Consider the following 18,078-nt stretch of genomic DNA (forward strand, 5'->3'; position numbering starts at 1 on the left):
ACTGGCCAGGTCAGAACCCTTCAGCTTATTTGACTTAAAAGGAGATGTCTATCCTTACATTTTGGGCACCTACAGCGGCGTTATAAAAACCTCTGGAAGAAGGGCCAGTGGCCTCACAATAACTTCACTTGAGAAGGACGCCATGGAGATGCCACTACCTATGCTTGCTGAGTGTAACCAAATTCCATTCAACAGGGAAGAAATCCCAACGTCAGAAGTTGCTCTTCAGCATCCTCATTTCAGAATGATAGCCAAAGAGATATCACCCCTGGATGACAAGGCAGACATCCTAATTCTCCTCGGCAGAGACATTATACAACTGCACAAGATGCGTCAACAAATCCACGGACTACTCAATGAACAATACGCCCAGCGCCTCGAGCTAGGCTGGGTTATCATTGGCAATGTCTGTATCGACTAGACACAGGATCCAAGCAACATCTCCTCTTACAAAACCCTTATCACGTCAGATCACCATGACTTGTCCCTCCTGCCAGACCCATGTCACTACTGGATGAAGAAGTCAAACGACATTAAGTGTCAACAACAACCATCTGACAATTCAAGACTGCTCTATCCTCGAGACTACAACCTCGAGGGAAGAGTACTCGGTCCTACAACAAAGGACAACAACTCACCACCTACAGAGAGAAGACAAGGTGATCATCAGGATCAGGAGCATCAAACCCACTGACTACAACTATAAAATCTGGGTAGCTCCCTCACCTTCTCTTCCCGCAAAGACTGAGTTGCCAAGGGATTCACAGCAAGCAACTGTTAAGGTCACAGCCTTTGACGCCTATCTCCATCACAAGCCTGGTCAAGCCGAAGCCGTGCTAGACTTCAGTGCTCAGAGTAAGAGCCCCTCTCTCAAGAGCTTATCTTTTACCAATAATGCTAGCGTTTTCCCCACGCAATGCAGCCTCAGCACACTGACGGATGTAGAACAAGACACGTTCACTTCCCAAGCATCACCTTGTGATGAACTCGTTAATGTACTTGCACCAAGAGAACCATAGTCTAGGAAGGATCTCAAGCCAACCCGCCTTACAAGTTGTTTGTCCAATGTGCCAGTACGGAAACTGAGATCTCGTCATCACCCTGGACATCCTTCCAGCTGGTCAGTCATCGTGCCTGCTGACATGAATTTCAGGTTCATCATCTGCTGGCTCCTTCGAGCAATAGTCACAAGAACTTGGCTCGTCACTGGACTCTGCCACGGCGGGGAGCATACCTTCGCATTTTACTGCTGGGCTAGGACTCAGGATTATCAGAATCCAACTGAACTTTAGCTTCCCCTTGTGGACTGGAACTTCTACTGTTGAGTTGGTGGAAGAGTTGGCATATTTCGGCTTCCGCAATCCAAAGATGGGTTTTCTATTGGACTCATTTTTCATTTTTTATTCAAGGTCTAACATTTTACTACAAGTATAGACTTGATTTCTGCATTATGTTGCATTGTTTTTCTTCTCTCCTCTCATTGCAGGTTTCACGACTTCGAGGGACAGGGTTGTCTCCTTATCTCTCACAAGGACTTGTGAAATATGACGATTTCAGATGGGGAGTGTTGTGTCCCATGAATGGGAACAACCTGTAATGTATATTCCTCTGTGTTTAGTTCTTCCTCCAATCAGCAAAATTTCCTGTTGTTGCTAGGTAGAATTAGACTATGTGAAAATTGTCCCTATGTCCCTCCTGTAGTTGAGCCCTGTATTAGGTTGCTCTACCCTTCTTCTTCAGTTTAGCCTACAGCAGCCATTACTCAAGATGCATGTGTACTCCCCTGTTCAGATTACTCCTTTTTACCTACTGTCCATTGTAAACTAACACAAGATTTTGGAAGAAAACAGCATCGTTTCTCCTGGTCTTTCTACAGTTGCATTGCCAGTGGAGTTAAAACTACCTGAAGACGCCTGGTGGTGTAAGTACAAGTTACACAATTATATAAGAAGCTGATAGTTAGAACACTTGGGATTTGCAGTCATCAGGAAGACTCAGAATAGTTCCCAAACACGCTTTCTAGTTCTCAGGTCCCAGTCTGCTAGTTCACGCTAGTGTCTGTCCTTTCCTTACCCCCCTTGCCAGTACTTTCCTTCTCAGTCTGTATTAGAGCCAGATCTGCCAGCAACTGCCGTGCCAGTCTGTACATCAGCTGGATCTGCCAGCACTTGCCGTGCCAACCTGTGCATCAGTCATACCAGTCCACTCCTGCCAGTGCCTGCCTGCATCAGCTGTCCTCACCTTTCAGGCTGTTCCAGCTCTTCTCTTGGGGGTCAGCTGCCCTGCGTCCATGGTCTGTCCTGGAGTGGCACCTGGTGATCATCTGGAGCCAAGCCTAATCCCACCATCAGAGGCTTTAGTGAAAAGTCAGGTGTTCACCTAGTCACATCCCTCCAGGCACTCCTCGGGCCACAGCACAGTGGTTCCACCACTCCTGTTACAGTTTGCACAGGCCATGGAATTCACTAGCAATCAAGCTTACCATTTCTTAGCCCTGCACCAGGATGCCTCCCACCAAAAAGAGCATTTTCTCCTACCTGCGGACAGTAACCACCCATCTAGATATGCTGACTACTCAGGCCGCATCCACACCTACCCAAGCTTCCACCAACTCAGCTGTGTCCCATCAGCCTGCCAGCTAAGTGATTGCTACCAGAACCCATCTGTCTGCTCCTCCTCATTATGGCGGTGACCCTGCCTATGTTAGGGGTTTATTAATCAGTGCAAGCTGCATTTTAACTCTTGGACAACAGGTTGTCTCAGATGGGACTAAAGTGGCTGTCATCATGTCTCATCTCTCTGGCTAAGCTCTGTCATGGCTCAATCCCCTATGGAAGAGAGGGTATCCTCTTGTGTTGAAACTCCAGTCCTTTCTAGAAGCCCTCCAGAAGGTCTTCAATGAGCCTGGCCGTGTCTCCTCAGCAGCATCTTCTATCTTCAGACTGCACCAGGGAAATCTCACAGTGGGCCAGTACACTGTTTAATTCCATACACTGTCTTCTGAACTCACCAGTAATAAAGAGGATTTGGTGGCCACCTTCTGGGAGAGCCTCTCTGGGAGAATCAAGGACAAGCTCACTGGTCGTGATCTATAGATCTCACTGTATGACCTGGTTTTTCTGGCAACTTGAATCTACATCAGATTTCAGGAGTGCTCCAAGGAGGTGATCCACGAGAGAAAACCAGCATGCCTAGCTCCTATCTTTTAAAGACCAATCATACAGCAAGCCCAAGCTTCAGCATCCTCCCCGGAATCTGTGCAAATAGATTAGGTGAAGATAGCTAAGCATCATCAGGAAACCCATTGCACCGAGGGAATCTGCTTCTATTGTGGCAGTCAGGAGAATGCAATCAGCTCCTGTCCAGAGAAACTGGGAAATTCCAGCACCTAAGGTCAGTTGGAGAGGTCACCCTGGGTGAGTATCACTCCTCCCCATCTCTGATTATGATGGTATTTGTTTCCTGTGGCAACATCCATTTTGTCAGGTAAGCCTACCTGGACACTGGTTCTGCAGGTAATCTCATCCAACAAGCCATTGTGAAGCTGTATAAAATCCCAATCCAAAGTCTACAGGATCCATTGGTGGTATCATCAGTGAATGTAAAACCTCTTTCAAAGACAACTTTTTTGTTACCCAGCCATAAAACTTCGGGTAGGAATGCTATACTCAGAGAAAGTTCCTCTATATGTGCTGTCAGGTGTGTCTCACCCTCTGCTTCTAGGTCTGCCATTGCTTCAAAGACATGAGCCTGTCTTAGACTGGAAATCCAGAGAAGTACTCCATTGGGGACAGGAATGTCATGTTCCCATTCGTCCTGCTTGACCCCTGGCCTCTCCATCTAATTTACTAATTTACCTGGCTTGCCTGTTGCATATTGGGTGTACACTGACGTCTTCAACAAGAAGGAGGCTGAAATGCTACCACCTTATAAGACATATGACTGTCCTAATGATCTTTTCGCTGGCTCCTCTCCTTCATGGGACCTTGTCTACCCTTTATCTCAGGCTGAGACCCGAGCCATGTCCGAGTACATTAAAGAGAATCTCAACAGAGGATTTTTCTGAAAGTCTTCCTCCCGGCCAGAGGAGGATTCTTCTTTGTTAAGAAAAGGGGATTCAACCAGATTACAATCAAGAATAAATATCCTACTCCTCTCTTTTCTTTTTTTTTATAACAATATCTTTTGAAAGGAGGAGGAGCGCCGAGAGATGGCTGCTCTGGCATGAGGCTCCTGAGTTTTTTACCCTGTTTAATTGTTAATTCTCCCTTTGGTTCACTCACCATTGCGTAGCTACAGGATTCGGCAGAGCTGGGAGTAGTGTGGAGACTGCGATCAGCTGGGACCGGTGTCTTTCTGTCCTCGTGGAGCTCCATGCCTGGATTCAGCTGGGAGAGAGTGAAGCTGCTGGCTGCCTGCCAACTTTCCTACAACTTGTACCCATTTCCAGCAAGCAGATGATCCCAGGATAGGAAACCTGGTGGAGTGTGCGGTGCTGGAGTTGTTCTGGAGATCTTGTGGTCCACGTGGAGCTGTAGGGCTACAGGATTCGGCAGAGCTGGGAGTAGTGTGGAGACTGCGACCAGCTGGGACTGGTGTCTTTCTGTCCTCGTGGAGCTCCGTGCCTGGTTTCAGCTGGGAGAGAGTGAAGCTGCTGGCTGCCTGCCAACTTTCCTACAACTTGTACCCATTTCCAGCATGCAGATGATCCCGGGATAGGAAAGCTGGTGGAGTGTGCGGTGCTGGAGATGTTCTGGAGATCTTGTGGTCCAGGTGGAGCTGAAGGGGTGAGCTGGGCAGGTTTGGGCTAACTGTTGGCGTGTCCCCTGATGTCCCTGTCTTGTTGCACCCATGCCCTCCCCCCAGCAGTGCTGGGAGCACCCTTTATGGAAAGTTGTACATTTAACTCTGCTAAGCTGTGACTGTTCAGTCTTTATAGCTACAAGCTGAGTGTAATCATGGCCACTGCACTCTGTAAACCTACTCTTATGATTTCAAGGGACGATTTATTATTCTGGAATCATCCACAATTTCTCATGGACTCCCCTTCTTGGAGCATGATTGCTAATTCAACAATTGAGTACATAAAATCCATTACTTCTGTGAAACCTGTGGAGGTGTACTGCAAGAGAGGTAGGAGAGGAGGAGTCCTGGCACGCCTTCGGAGGAGAGGGTTCAGAACAGCTCTTCCTTCACTCCACTTGGCTAATGTCCGTTCCTTAGCTAACAAAATGGAGGATCTGAACTTACTTTGTAACATGAGATCTGATATGGCCAATTCAGCTGCTCTTTGTTTTACTGAGACCTGGTTGAATGAGACCATCCCTGATTGTAGTCTGGATCTACCTGGTTTTGTTATCTACAGAGCTGACCGTGATTGTGTAGCTTCAGGTAAACAAAGGGGGGGTGGGGTATGTCTCTACATCAACACTAGATTGTGCTATGATGTTAACATACTGGGAAAAGGTTGCTCTCCAGATCTAGAGTACCTTGCACTCAATTGTAGACCATTTTACTCTCCAAGAGAGTTTTCATCTATGGTTCTGGTTGCAGTATATATTCCCCCCCAAGCATCTGTTAAAGCTGCTATTGGTGAATTAGCTTGCAAAATATCAGAATGGGAGAAAGGATCTCCAGAAGCATTTGTGATCGTAATGGGGGACTTTAACAAAGGAAAACTCAACCTGAATCTCCCCAAATTTACTCAACATATAAACTGCTTCACGAGAGAGAACAATACGCTTGATCACTGCTATACAGTCATAAAAGGGGCCTACAGGGCAGTGAGGAGAGCAGCAGTGGGCTTTTCAGATCATTGTCTAATTCATTTAATTCCAGCCTACAGGCAAAGGTTGAAAACATCCAAACCTACAGTTTATACAAAGAAGACATGGTCTGAGGAGGCAAAATTGCAACTACAAGCATGCTTTGAATGCACGGACTGGGAGGTATTCCAGGAAACATGCTCGGGTCTGGATGAATGGGTTGATGCAGTGTCCTCATATATCCGTTTTTGTGAAGACACGTTTATTCCATCCAAATCTGTCCACTTTCGGGGAAACAACAAGCCGTGGTTTACAAATAAAGTCAGGTTGATCCGTAAGAGAAAAGAGGAGGCTTATACAGCAGGCGATATTACTGAATTCAAGAAACTTAGGAACTCGATATCTAAAGAGATCAAGTTAGCCAAACACGAGTATGCAAAGATTCTGGAGGAAAGGTTCTCATCAAAAGATACTAGATCTGCATGGAGAGGATTAAGAGAGGTCACCAATTATAAAAGCCACCCCACTATAGTGAACCCCAGCAGAAGTCTGGCAGCAGAGTTAAATGAATTCTACTGCAGATTTGAGGCAAGCTCTACACACAGTGGCTATTCATCTCTAAGCTCCTCAGTCTGTTCATATAAAGATCATTCATTGTGCAACACCCAAGTAGTGATCTCCGAGGCAGAGGTGATACGCATCCTGAAAGGACTTAAGGTCAAAAAGGCACCTGGCCCTGATGGTGTATCTCCAATGTGTCTGAAAGTATGTGCTACCCAGCTTGCCCCTATACTGACAAATATATACAATGTGTCACTGAAAGAGTGCGTTGTACCTCAGTGTTGGAAAAATTCCACAATTATCCCTGTCCCCAAGAAAGTGGGATCTTCTGAGTTGAACGACTATAGACCAGTAGCACTCACATCTGTAGCTATGAAAGTCTTCAAAAGAATTATGATGTCCCACCTGATAAAATTCACGCAGAAGCTAAGGGACCCGCTTCAGTTTGCCTATAAGGAGAATCGTTCGGCAAACGACACTGTCAATCTGGGACTGAAGTACATTTTGGATCATACAAATGAACTGCACTCATATGTCCGGATTCTTTTCATGGACTTTAGCTCAGCGTTCAATACCATTGATCCGAATTTACTTCATAAGAAAATGGTAGCTCTTGGAGTCCCTCTCAACTTATGCTTGTGGATTTATAACTTCCTGACAGCCAGGATACAGAGTGTAAAAGTTGGACCATTCACTTCGGACACCTTGGTCACAAACATCGGGGCACCTCAGGGGTGTGTTTTGTCCCCGTTACTGTTTTCTCTCTATACGAATGATTGCATCTCTTCATCAGACTCAGTAAAAATCTTGAAATTTGCCGATGATATGACACTGATTGGTCTCATCGGGGGAAATGCTGAAGACTTGTATCGGAGTGAGGTGGAAAGAATATGTGACTGGTGTAAAGCCAATAATCTTGTACTCAACACTAAAAAAACTGCTGAGATGGTTGTGGATTTTAGGAAAGATCAACATGAGATACTTCCAATCTACATCCATGACGAAGTGGTTCTTAGGGTCACAGAGACCAAATTCCTTGGTGTTATCATCTCTCATGATCTTAAATGGGGGGAAAACGTGGATGCTGTTATAAGAAAAGTACAACAGAGGATATTCTTCCTGCGTCAGCTGAAAAGATATGGTTTGTCTAAGAATCTGCTGATCTTATTCTTTAATGCTGTCATCAGATCTGTGATTTGTTCCTCTCTGATAGTCTGGTATGGGGGAGCCACTGCGCATGACAAACTCCGCTTACAAAGGACTTTCAGAACAGCAGAGAGAATTATAGGTTCCCCCCTGCCTAAAATCCAGGATCTTTATGATAAGAGTATTCGATCCCACGAATTGAAAATTTCATCCGATCCCTCTCACCCGGGACACTCCTCATTCCAACTACTCCCTTCAGGACGTCGCTTCAGAGTCCCCAAATGCAGCTCCAACCGCCATATGAACAGCTTCTATCCACTCTCTGTTCAACAATTAAATCGTCATGTGTAGACTATATACTGTATCTGTCTTGTTAGATGTTACTTGTTGTATCTGTTGTTATATATTATGTTGCCTCTTTGCCACAAAGAATTCCTTGTATATGTGTAATATGTACTTGGCGATAATAAATTTGATTGATTGATTATTTGGTTTTAAAAGAATAACAACATGTTTACACAACACAAATAGACTAATCAGAACGTACATTGTAAGAGAATAACATAACATACAGGACTAAACAATATATTGAAAAATATCCAAACAACCAGGAAAATATTTCAAAATCAGAGCTTAGTAATATTTTCAGGATGGTCTCGCCAAGCTCTCTCACTTACCATAAATGTAGGCATCTTATTATTTTTCTATGCTAACATTTTTTTCAAGTACACAAGTTCTATTTATTCAATGAATGATTTCTCCAATTATGGGTATCCCAGAGGATTTCCAATATCTAGTGATCACAAGTATTCTACTGTATGTTTAGAATCAATAGAATGAATTCCCAATAAGAGCAGCGCTAAAGATGGTGAAGGTTGCACTGTGTAGTAATTTAATGATGAAATAAGTGTGAAGACCACCTTCCAGATGGGGGCTAATAGCAGGCAGGTCCAAAGAGTATTGAGTAGAGAACCCTTAGAGCCACAATTAAGCCAGCATAATTGTGAGGATGCGGGAAATAGCATATGTAATCTCACTGGGGTGTACTAACATCTCAGCACAGTTTTCATATATGATTCTAAATAGGAAGCACATGTGCGAGTGGCTAATGCCAATGAGCTGGACCATTAATTATTTGGAAATGTTTTGTTTAAAAACTTTTCCCAAGTTAAAAAGGGGTTGACTTAATAAAGACATTTTTTTTGTGTCCAATAAATTATATATAGGTTTCAGACCACTTGAAGTAGATGTTGTTTTAGATAAGGCTGAAATTAGTTCTGATTTCACATTTCTCAGAAGAAATGAGAACTTCTGGAGTGCTTGTCTTATGCGTAGATATTTATAGAACTCACTATTAGGGATTCTGAAACAAGAGTGTAAGGACTCAAAAGTATGGAGAGTATAACCGTCAAATAAGTCCTTAATCAGTTCTATGACCTTTTTTTCATTCTTGGATATTTAGATCTCCTATTAGGATTTCTAGAGTTTCCAATGGAGCTATGGACAAAATAGGAGTGGAAGCAGTCAAACTTTTTTTTATGAAAGAGTTTCCAACTATGTAAGCAAGAGATCGTTAGAGGAAGTGCGACTAACTTACGGTACTTGAAGGCTCCACCAAGGATGCATAACACAAAGCTTGTAAATTGTTACAAACTGCATTGTGCGATTCAATTTGAACCCAGTTGCTTATCTTTCCGACTCTTCACCACCCTTTGACTAGGTCGAGTTGGGAAGCCATATAATAATCTAGGATGTTTGGAAAACCAAGTCCACCTAGCTTCTTAGGTCTTTTTAACAGGTGATTGGACAAGCGAGGTCTTTTATTTTTCCACTAGAAAGTGTGTGGTGCTTGCAGGTACGCAGGATGCAGTGACTAGTCGAGAGACAATTTGGTGCTTTCTATAATAACGTTTATAGGACTAGAGGGAACTTTCCTCAGTCACGGCCTGATCAACAAAAAAGGGGTAACAAGGATCGCCCTCACAGGGGCTCTAAATAAGCAAACACAAACGGATAGAACACGACTGCGTCCAGCACTAGCCGGTCACTACAGGGCCGCGGTATGGCCGACTACGGGCCCTTAATTATATAGTCAACTTAGACGTCCAGACATCCCTCCCCGTTCGGGATGGTGGTCTTTCGGCCTAGTAGTCGCTGGGCCCAGTTGCTGAGGCGTTGACGGAGTCTTCGCGCGCTCCAGTGCTCTGATGACACTGGAACCTCACAGGCCACGGCGGAGTCTTTGGATGGATGGGCCGCAGCCCCTGGGCTGGGGCAAGTGGCAGCGATGTGTGGTAGCAAAGGACAGGCCACCTGTGCAGCTAACGGCTGCGATGGGGAATCCGCAGCAAGCAGAGGTTCGGCCCCTGCTGCGGACCAGAGCGGGACAGTGGTGGCCGCCGACGGCACTGGGCTTTCCGTGTCCATGGGTGAGGGCAGAGCGGCCGCGGGCAGCGAGGGACAGGCCACAGCCGCGGGTTGGAGTGAGGCGGCAGCGGCCGCTGGTGTCCGCGGGCAGGCCGCAGCCGCAGGCAGGAGCGAGGCGGCAATGGCCGCTGGTGGCCGCGGGCAGGCTGCAGCAGCGGGCTGGAAGAAGGCGGCAGCGGCCGCTGGTCGATGTGGGGCAGCAGTTCTCGGACGGTCGTCTCGGTGCCGTCCCGCTAATGTCCAGGGGAAGTATATCTCCTGTCTCTGGCCTCCTTCCTGACTCTGTTGAGTCGCTCTGGCTCTCAGTCACTCCCACGATCTCCTGCTCCTTCTGTCTCGTTCTGCTGACTCATCGCCCCAGGAATTCCTCCACCTCCTTTATACTGGTCCCTCCACCAGCCGAGCGGCCATGCGAACCTTTTATAGCCCCGTCCTTCCGGGACCTTCCTGACCTCCAATCCAAGCTGGAGAAGGACCTGAGCATGTGACCTCCGATCTCCAATGAGAGATCGTCCCATGGGCATGCTCAGTGGACTGAAAGGAGGACTTAGTCCCTGGAGTGGCTCGCTGCTGACCAGCATGCGTTGCTATAGCTGGACCAGAGGTGACAGCAGCAACCAGAAATACAGAGCTGGTCTGAGCAGAGTGTGCTGAGCAGCCTCCTCTGTGGCCGGAGAGGAATGAGAGACAGCCGAATGCAAGGCTCGGGATTCCTGCTGTGCAACGACAGGAACCCAATGTCTAACAACACGAAAGGTGGATTGTAACAATTGCTTTCGCTGTTTGGACCAGCCATAGTGTAAGAATCGGGTGTTCTTGTAATGCTGCGTGAACCGGTTATCAGCCTAAGTATGTAACAATACAGACACAGAGAGCTATTAAATGCATAAAGCGTGTGAGAACATGATGCGAGGAACCTGGTTATGGTAAAAAATTTTGAATGGGCAACACAGGGATAGTTAGGTTTCTGTGTTGAGGCGGTAGGCCAGTCTGTACAAATGCGTTTTTAGGGCACGCTTAAAACTGTGGGGATTGGGGATTAATCGTATTAACCTGGGTAATGAATTCCAAAGAATTAGTGCAGCACGTGAAAAGTCTTATGCTGTTTGAACTCTGTAATGCCCCTGCGGTCTTTCAAGAACTGGTGAACGACATCTTCAGGGACATCCATTACACATGTGTGGTAGTTTACCTAGGTGACATCTTGATGTTTTTACAGATCTGCCTGCACACTGGAGGGATATTTGCCAGGTTCTACAGAGATTAAGGAAGAACCGTCTGTTTGACAAGCATGAAAAAGTGCATCTTCGAGCAGATTTCTCTTCCATTTCTTTGACCTGTGTTAAAAAGACTTGGGTATACTTATAGATCACAGATTGCACATGAGTCAATAGTGTGATGCAGCAGCAAAAAGTCAAACAAAGTTCTGAAATGTATTAGTAGAAGCATACAGTCTAGATCACATGAAATAATTATCCCCCTCTACTCCTACTTCGTCAGACCACATCTGGAATACTGTGTCCAGTTCTGGTCACCACATTGTAAAAAAGACATTGAAACACTAGAGCAAGTTCAGAGAAGAGCTGCCAGGATGGTGAGCAGACTGCAAAGTATGTCCTACGAGGAATGATTAAAGGATCTGGGAATGTCTGCAAATATCTGAAGAGATTTCACAGAATAAAGGATCATCCTTATTCTCTTTGCAAACGGAAACATGAGAGGCAATGCCATGAGACTGAATGGGAGAAGATACAGATTAGATATTAGAAAACATTTTTTGACAGTGAGGGTAATCAATAAGTGGAGCAAGATGCCATGAGGGGTGGTGAGTTCTCCTTCAATGAAAGCCTTCAGACAGAGGCTGGAAAGACATCTGTCTGAGATGGTTTAGTGAATTCTGCATTGAGCAGGGGGTTGGACATGATGACCATTGAGGTCCCTTCCAACTCTAACATTCTATGATTCTATGATCAGATATGAGACCGGCCTGAAAATGTATCCCAAGAAGGACTATTACCGCAGTACATTGTACATTTTTCCTCTCGAACTGCTCCTATTTCTGCCTTCACCCACAAAGGGACCAACCCTAAGATATGGACTGCAGAGGCAAAGAACGCCTTTGTGTCTTTGAAACAGAGCGGGTCAATCAAATCCTTACTAACTTTCTGCGGCACTTTGTCAGTGTGCACCACAGTGACTGAGCTGAACTCCTGCCTTGGGCTGAATTCTCACACAACAACCATATGAGTGAATTCTCTGTTAAATCTGGTATAGAACACCAAGAGCAACTTATTGAAATACTCTGAACGGATGAAAAGACACCCAGACATGAGGTGTCTGGATCTGCCTCTGTTTTATTCTAGGGTCAAGCATTGGCTGTTGTCTAAGTATGTCTGTCTCCAGATACTCACTTCATTGGTCTGTTTGAGGTTCTAATTCAGAATAATCTGGTAGCCTACAGTTCAAACTAATGGCCTCTTTACAGATCCCCAATTCCTTTCATGTGTCTCTACTCAAACCTGCCATCCTCAGTCCTTTTTTCAAAGATTCTGGTACCACTCCAGCTCCAGTCAGCACTGAAAATGTTTTCAAGGTAGAGAAGATTCTGGCCACCAAAAGGGTAAGAGGAAAAACCTATTTTGGGCAGCACGGTGGCTCAGTGGTTAGCGGTCCTGGGTTCGAATCCCACCAAGGACAACATCTGCAAGGAGTTTGTATGTTCTCCCCGTGTTTGCGTGGGTTTCCTCCGGGCACTCCGGTTTCCTCCCACACTCCAAAGACATACTGATAGGGAATTTAGATTGTGAGCCCCATCGGGGACAGTGATGAAATGTGTGCAAACTGTAAAGCGCTGCGGAATATGTTAGCGCTATATAAAAATAAAGATTTATAAAAAAAATAAAGATTATTATTTTCTTGTGCACTGGAGTGGGTTTGGAATTGATGAGAGGTCCAGGGAAATTATCCATGACCCTCTCCTCCTGGAGAGATTTCTTGCAGGCTTGAAAAAGAGGGGGCATGAAGGAGGGTACTGTAGCGCTGGCATGGCATCGTGCATGCTGCCCCTCATCCCAGGCAGGGATGCCAACTCACTGTTGTCACTCCCATCCAGCCCTCCCTCCTCCTTCCTAGTCTGCTGCTGCCCAGGCACTGTGCATAGGTCAGGCATGCTACCCCTTCTTAAAGGGGCCACACAAGCTGTCCTAAAGTGTCTCCAGCCAATGGCTGGGAGACACTTACCATTTAAGGCACCTCCATCTGCATGGAGGTGCCTTTGCAATGTTTTTACTCTGCTCCCAAACACGCTTGCTGATAGTTCTCAGGTCCCAGTCTGCTAGTTCCCGCTAGTGTCTGTCCATCCCTAACCTCCTTGCCAATATATTCCATGTTAGTCTGTATTCTCCAGCATCTGCCGTGACAGTTTGTATATCAGATGGAACTGCCTGCACTTGTCATGTCAATCTGTATATCAGCTAGACACCCCTGTATCTGGCATCCCAGTCTGCAAATCAGTCGGGTGCACCTGCACCTACCATGCCAGTCTGTATATCAGACGGACCTGTTTGCACCCGTCATGCCAGTCTGTACATCAGACGGATCCGCCAGTGCTTGCCATGCCAACCTGTGTATCAGCCATAATAATCCACTCCTTCCACTGCCTGCCAGCATCAGCTGTCCTCACCCTCCGGGCGGTTCCAGCCACTAATCCCTTGGGGGTCAGCTGTTTTTTCCTGGAGTAGCACCTGGTGTTTATCGGGAGCCAAGCCTAACCACATCAGAGGCTCTAGAGAATAGTCATGTGATCACTTATGCTGCTCGGGCCATGGAACAGTGGTTCCACCAGTCTTGTTACAGTTTCCTGTACATGCACATACATAGCTTGTCTTAGGTAACATTATTTTTCCTATCTATCTATTGTGAGACAGTGACCGGCATTGTGGTGCATGGCTGGTGTGTGGCGCAAAGGAGGAGGTCTTCTGCGCTGTAAGCCTGGGATGTTCTCTGGGACTTGTAGTGAGCATCCCTGTGATGCAACCCGGAGTATTTTGTCTTTAGTGCACATGAGCACTAATATGTCATTTAGTGCACCTGGCCTGTGTTGTGGGTAGCTATGAGAGATGAGAGGATCTGGCTACCCATATTACCTCACCTCTGGGTGAAGGTGCTCACTGTACCCCTGTTTTCCTTCAGGACCTGCAGATGTTTGAGGACCTGCATTGAGGTCATGACCATGTGACCACCTGTGGGTGTGGTTACAAGCTATGTATTGGAGGTGTGTTTAGCACATGGCAGAGAGTGTGTGGGAGTCTGTCAGGGTTGACAGATCTCCCTGTGTCCAGGCTGGACACTATAGAGTGGTATGTGAGATACCTCCGGAGTGGACGGTCAGACAACCAAGATTGATACTGACCGGGGTCAGTGAGGGACTGTGGAGACCCGTGTGTATGACTGGAGCGGTTGAGTGCTCCTGTGGAGTCCAGAAGGCAATGAGGGTCTGGGCTGACAGGACCTATATGAAGCCAGGCTGGGAAAACTGCGGACCTCATAAGCAGGTAACCCTGAGCCTGGGGAATTATGTGTGTTTGGCTCCAGACCTAGCCTGAATCCTGGACAAATAACCAGACCTGTGTGACCACAGGTCTGACGGAGCTAAGCCCTGCTTATGAACATTGTTATTTTGTTTTGTCGGATCTAAAGGCTGTTTTACCTTGTGTTTGTGCTGCTGGGGTTATGGAGCAATAAACCCAGGTGAACTTTTAAGAAAATACAGTCCTCCTGCATGTTATATCACTGCCAAGCGAGTACATCCCAACCCACTAGTGATCGCTATGTCACACTATCTATCATGTCCAGGGAGGAAATAAATAGCTGCAGTAATTCAGGTCTCTTCCTACTCTGTTCTATTCTGTACTGAAATAAATAAAATATGCAATCTACACATGCATGAAGTTAATAAATGTAAAGTCATGTAGTGTCTAGGGACTGTGGGCATCTAGCAGATTCCTGGAACTAGGGGGCATCCTAGGCTATCACTGTCCTCAGGATTACTATGGAAAATGGAAATGCCAGGGTCATATACCTACTGTACCAATGCTCCTATCTTAACCTTTATCTGTTCCCTCCCCCACCCAGACAGGTATGAGGTCAAACTGTATAGGACTACACTAACCAGACTGACAGGGGTAGACAGACAGGGATAAAAGAAAACTATAATCATACATATACAACAGAGAGGAAAATAGGAAGGAGAATCCAAATGAGAGAGAAGGATAAGGATAAACAAAACCAACTCCACACAGAAATCTCCTGACCAACTCTCCAACTGCCTACTCCAAACACTGAACTTCTTCATAACTAAACCAGGAAATGTGAACTATCACTGACACTTCCCAATTGCCAATGGCAATCATATACTTTATAAAAATTGAAGAGTAAGGAATGCTCTCTGCTGTTAAATAGGTGCTAAAGGGTAAAAAAAAATCAATAAATTAGAGAAACTCTGCCACACAAAAAAGTAGTAAATTTGATAAATTTATTGACGCAAAAAGAATATACTTCTCAATAATGGACCCGATGGAATACAGACACATTGGTATCAACGTTTCGGCGTAATGTTTACTTTCTCAAGAAATGTCTGTTACTGCAAAAATAAGACATGAATGTTATAATACAAATCAAAGATAAATAAATCAAAAATATTTTCATTGGTCCTCCAATCCATGAAAGAAAAACATATTTGTGATTTACCAATAGTTCTATGGAAAAACCACAAGACATAAACAATAATAATAGTTTAATAATGGCGGGGAGGTTACATAGGTTTCGACGATGGAATACTGAACCATTAGGCAAAGGTATAAGCTTGCAAGTTTTTGAAAAGAGCCAGGAAGAAAAAAAAGCAATATACTGTATATCAGAGGGGAGTGGCCATCACTGAACAGCTGAGACAATCCATGATCAACTGAATTGATTAACCATTTCAATGACATAGCAAGCAAAACCTATGCTGGTTAATAGGATGGTGAAGCAGTTCAAATCAGTGCAGGAGTTCATGCAATCAAATCTTCTGGCCACTCTCTGTCGCGTTATCTCAGTGACAGGTAACATCAGCGCAAACTGGATGGACACAGTGGCACAGATGGAGAAGTGATTGGCTGAAAAAAAAGCAACAGTGAACAGAGTCCTAGTGGGTATAACGTTTTCTTATTTGCGTTTTACATCTCCCCTACATTATCTACCCTATTGGGGTCCATTATGGATGTGTCCATAAATATTTTTCAACCCAAGCTTTTCACCCTTCGCACATACTTCAGTGTCACCGACCTGTTATATTGGACATTTCACCCTTAGGGCACCGGACACAATCGTAACAGCATGGAGGTTCCCCTTCTCGCTTTGCCTTTCTGTATCCAGGTTTGCACGCTTCATTGCATATTGACGGAGGCACCTGTGAATGGAAAATATCTTACCTAAGTGTATGAACCCTTAATAAACAAATGAAGATGATGAATTGAAAGAAAACTTCACAAATAAGCATTTTATGGGAACATTTCCAAAGTTTAACTACAAGCGTTTGTGAGGAGTTACCCAGTGCAATGTAAGAATATGCATTTCTATGAATTTAACTCTGTTTAACCACTTTTCTTTTTTCATCACGACCTTCAAAAAGTCATTTTTATTTTCCACTCCTAAGAAAAAAAAAATCTGCAGGCATCCATTTCTCAGCCATAGAGAATTACGTGATCGGTGAACATGTCTTTGAACATGAATGGAAGCTAGGCGCAGGCTCAGTGAAGAGTGGTGATGTCACCACTAGTTACTGAGCATGCGCCAGCTGCTTCCATTCATTCCCCAATAGCTTACAGTCGGAGCGGCTGTGTTAGCAGTGCTCCGGCTGTAAACTGATTAACACCCCCGAGATGGATTACGCCGTGGGACAGGACTGAGCGCCGGACAGGTAATGTATATTGTTGGTTTATTATTTTATAATTTTTTACAGGAGAACAATGGCGTCGCTATGGAATTAGGAGTATAGTAAAGATTTAAACACTGTGTGTGGTGTATTTTTTCATTAAAATACTTTGTTCGTATTGTGTGTGTGTTTATTTAACCCTTGAATAACTCTAGGATTAGTAATGGATAGGTGTCTTCTGGGCTTTGCACTGTGCCTGAAAAGTAGTATTCCCCAACATATGGGGTATCGGCGCATTCAGAAGAATTTGCACAACAAATTGTTTGGTGCAATTTCTCCTGTTACCCTTGTGAAAATAAAAAAAACTTGGGGCTAAAATAATATTTTTGTGGGGAAAATGTGTTTTTTTTTTAAATTTTGAATGATATAAACGTTTGTGAAGCATCTGGGGTTTAAAGGTGCTCACCACACATCTAAATACTTTCCTTGAGGGGCCTAGTTTCTAAAATGGGGTCACTTGTGGAGGGTTTCTATTGTTTAGGAACATCAGGGGCTCTCCAAACGGGACATGGCTTCCGCTAATGATCTGAGCACATTTTTATTCCAAAAGCCCGGCCATGCACCAAAACAGTAGTTTTCTCCTTCATATGTGGTATCATCGTACTCAGGAGGAATTGCACTAGAAATTGTATGGTGCAATTTCACTTTTTGAATGTGGTTTTGAGCACCTCGAGGGGTGCAATTTTTAGAATGGTGTCACTTTTGGGTATTTTCTGTCATGTACACCCCTCAAAGTCACTTCAAATGTAAAGCGATCACTAAAAAAATGGTTTTGTAAATTTTGTTGGAAAAATGAGAAAACGCTGGTCAACTTTTAACCCTTATAATTTCCTAACAATAAAAAAAAGTTGTTTCAAATATTGTGCTGATGTAAAGTCGACATTTGTGAAATGTTATTTATTAACTATTTTGAGTGAAATAACTCTGATTTAAGGGCATTTGAAAATTGCAAAATTCTCCAAATTTTCTCCAAATTTCTGTTTTTATCACAAATAAACGCAAGTTATATCAAATAAATTTTACTGCTATTTTGAAGTACAATATGTCATGAGAAAACAAAGTCGGAATCACCGGGATCCATGGAAGGGTTCCAGAGTTATTACCTTAAGAGACAGTGGTCAGAATTGTAAATGGTAAATATGTTAAACTGAAATTTCTTATTTTTCAACAAAAAAAAATCAATTTTGGTTTGCTTAAATTACACTT

The sequence above is a fragment of the Dendrobates tinctorius genome, unplaced genomic scaffold, assembly GCF_039654945.1.
Source record: "Dendrobates tinctorius isolate UK_male_01 unplaced genomic scaffold, ASM3965494v1 ptg000251l, whole genome shotgun sequence".
Lineage (NCBI taxonomy): Eukaryota > Metazoa > Chordata > Amphibia > Anura > Dendrobatidae > Dendrobates > Dendrobates tinctorius.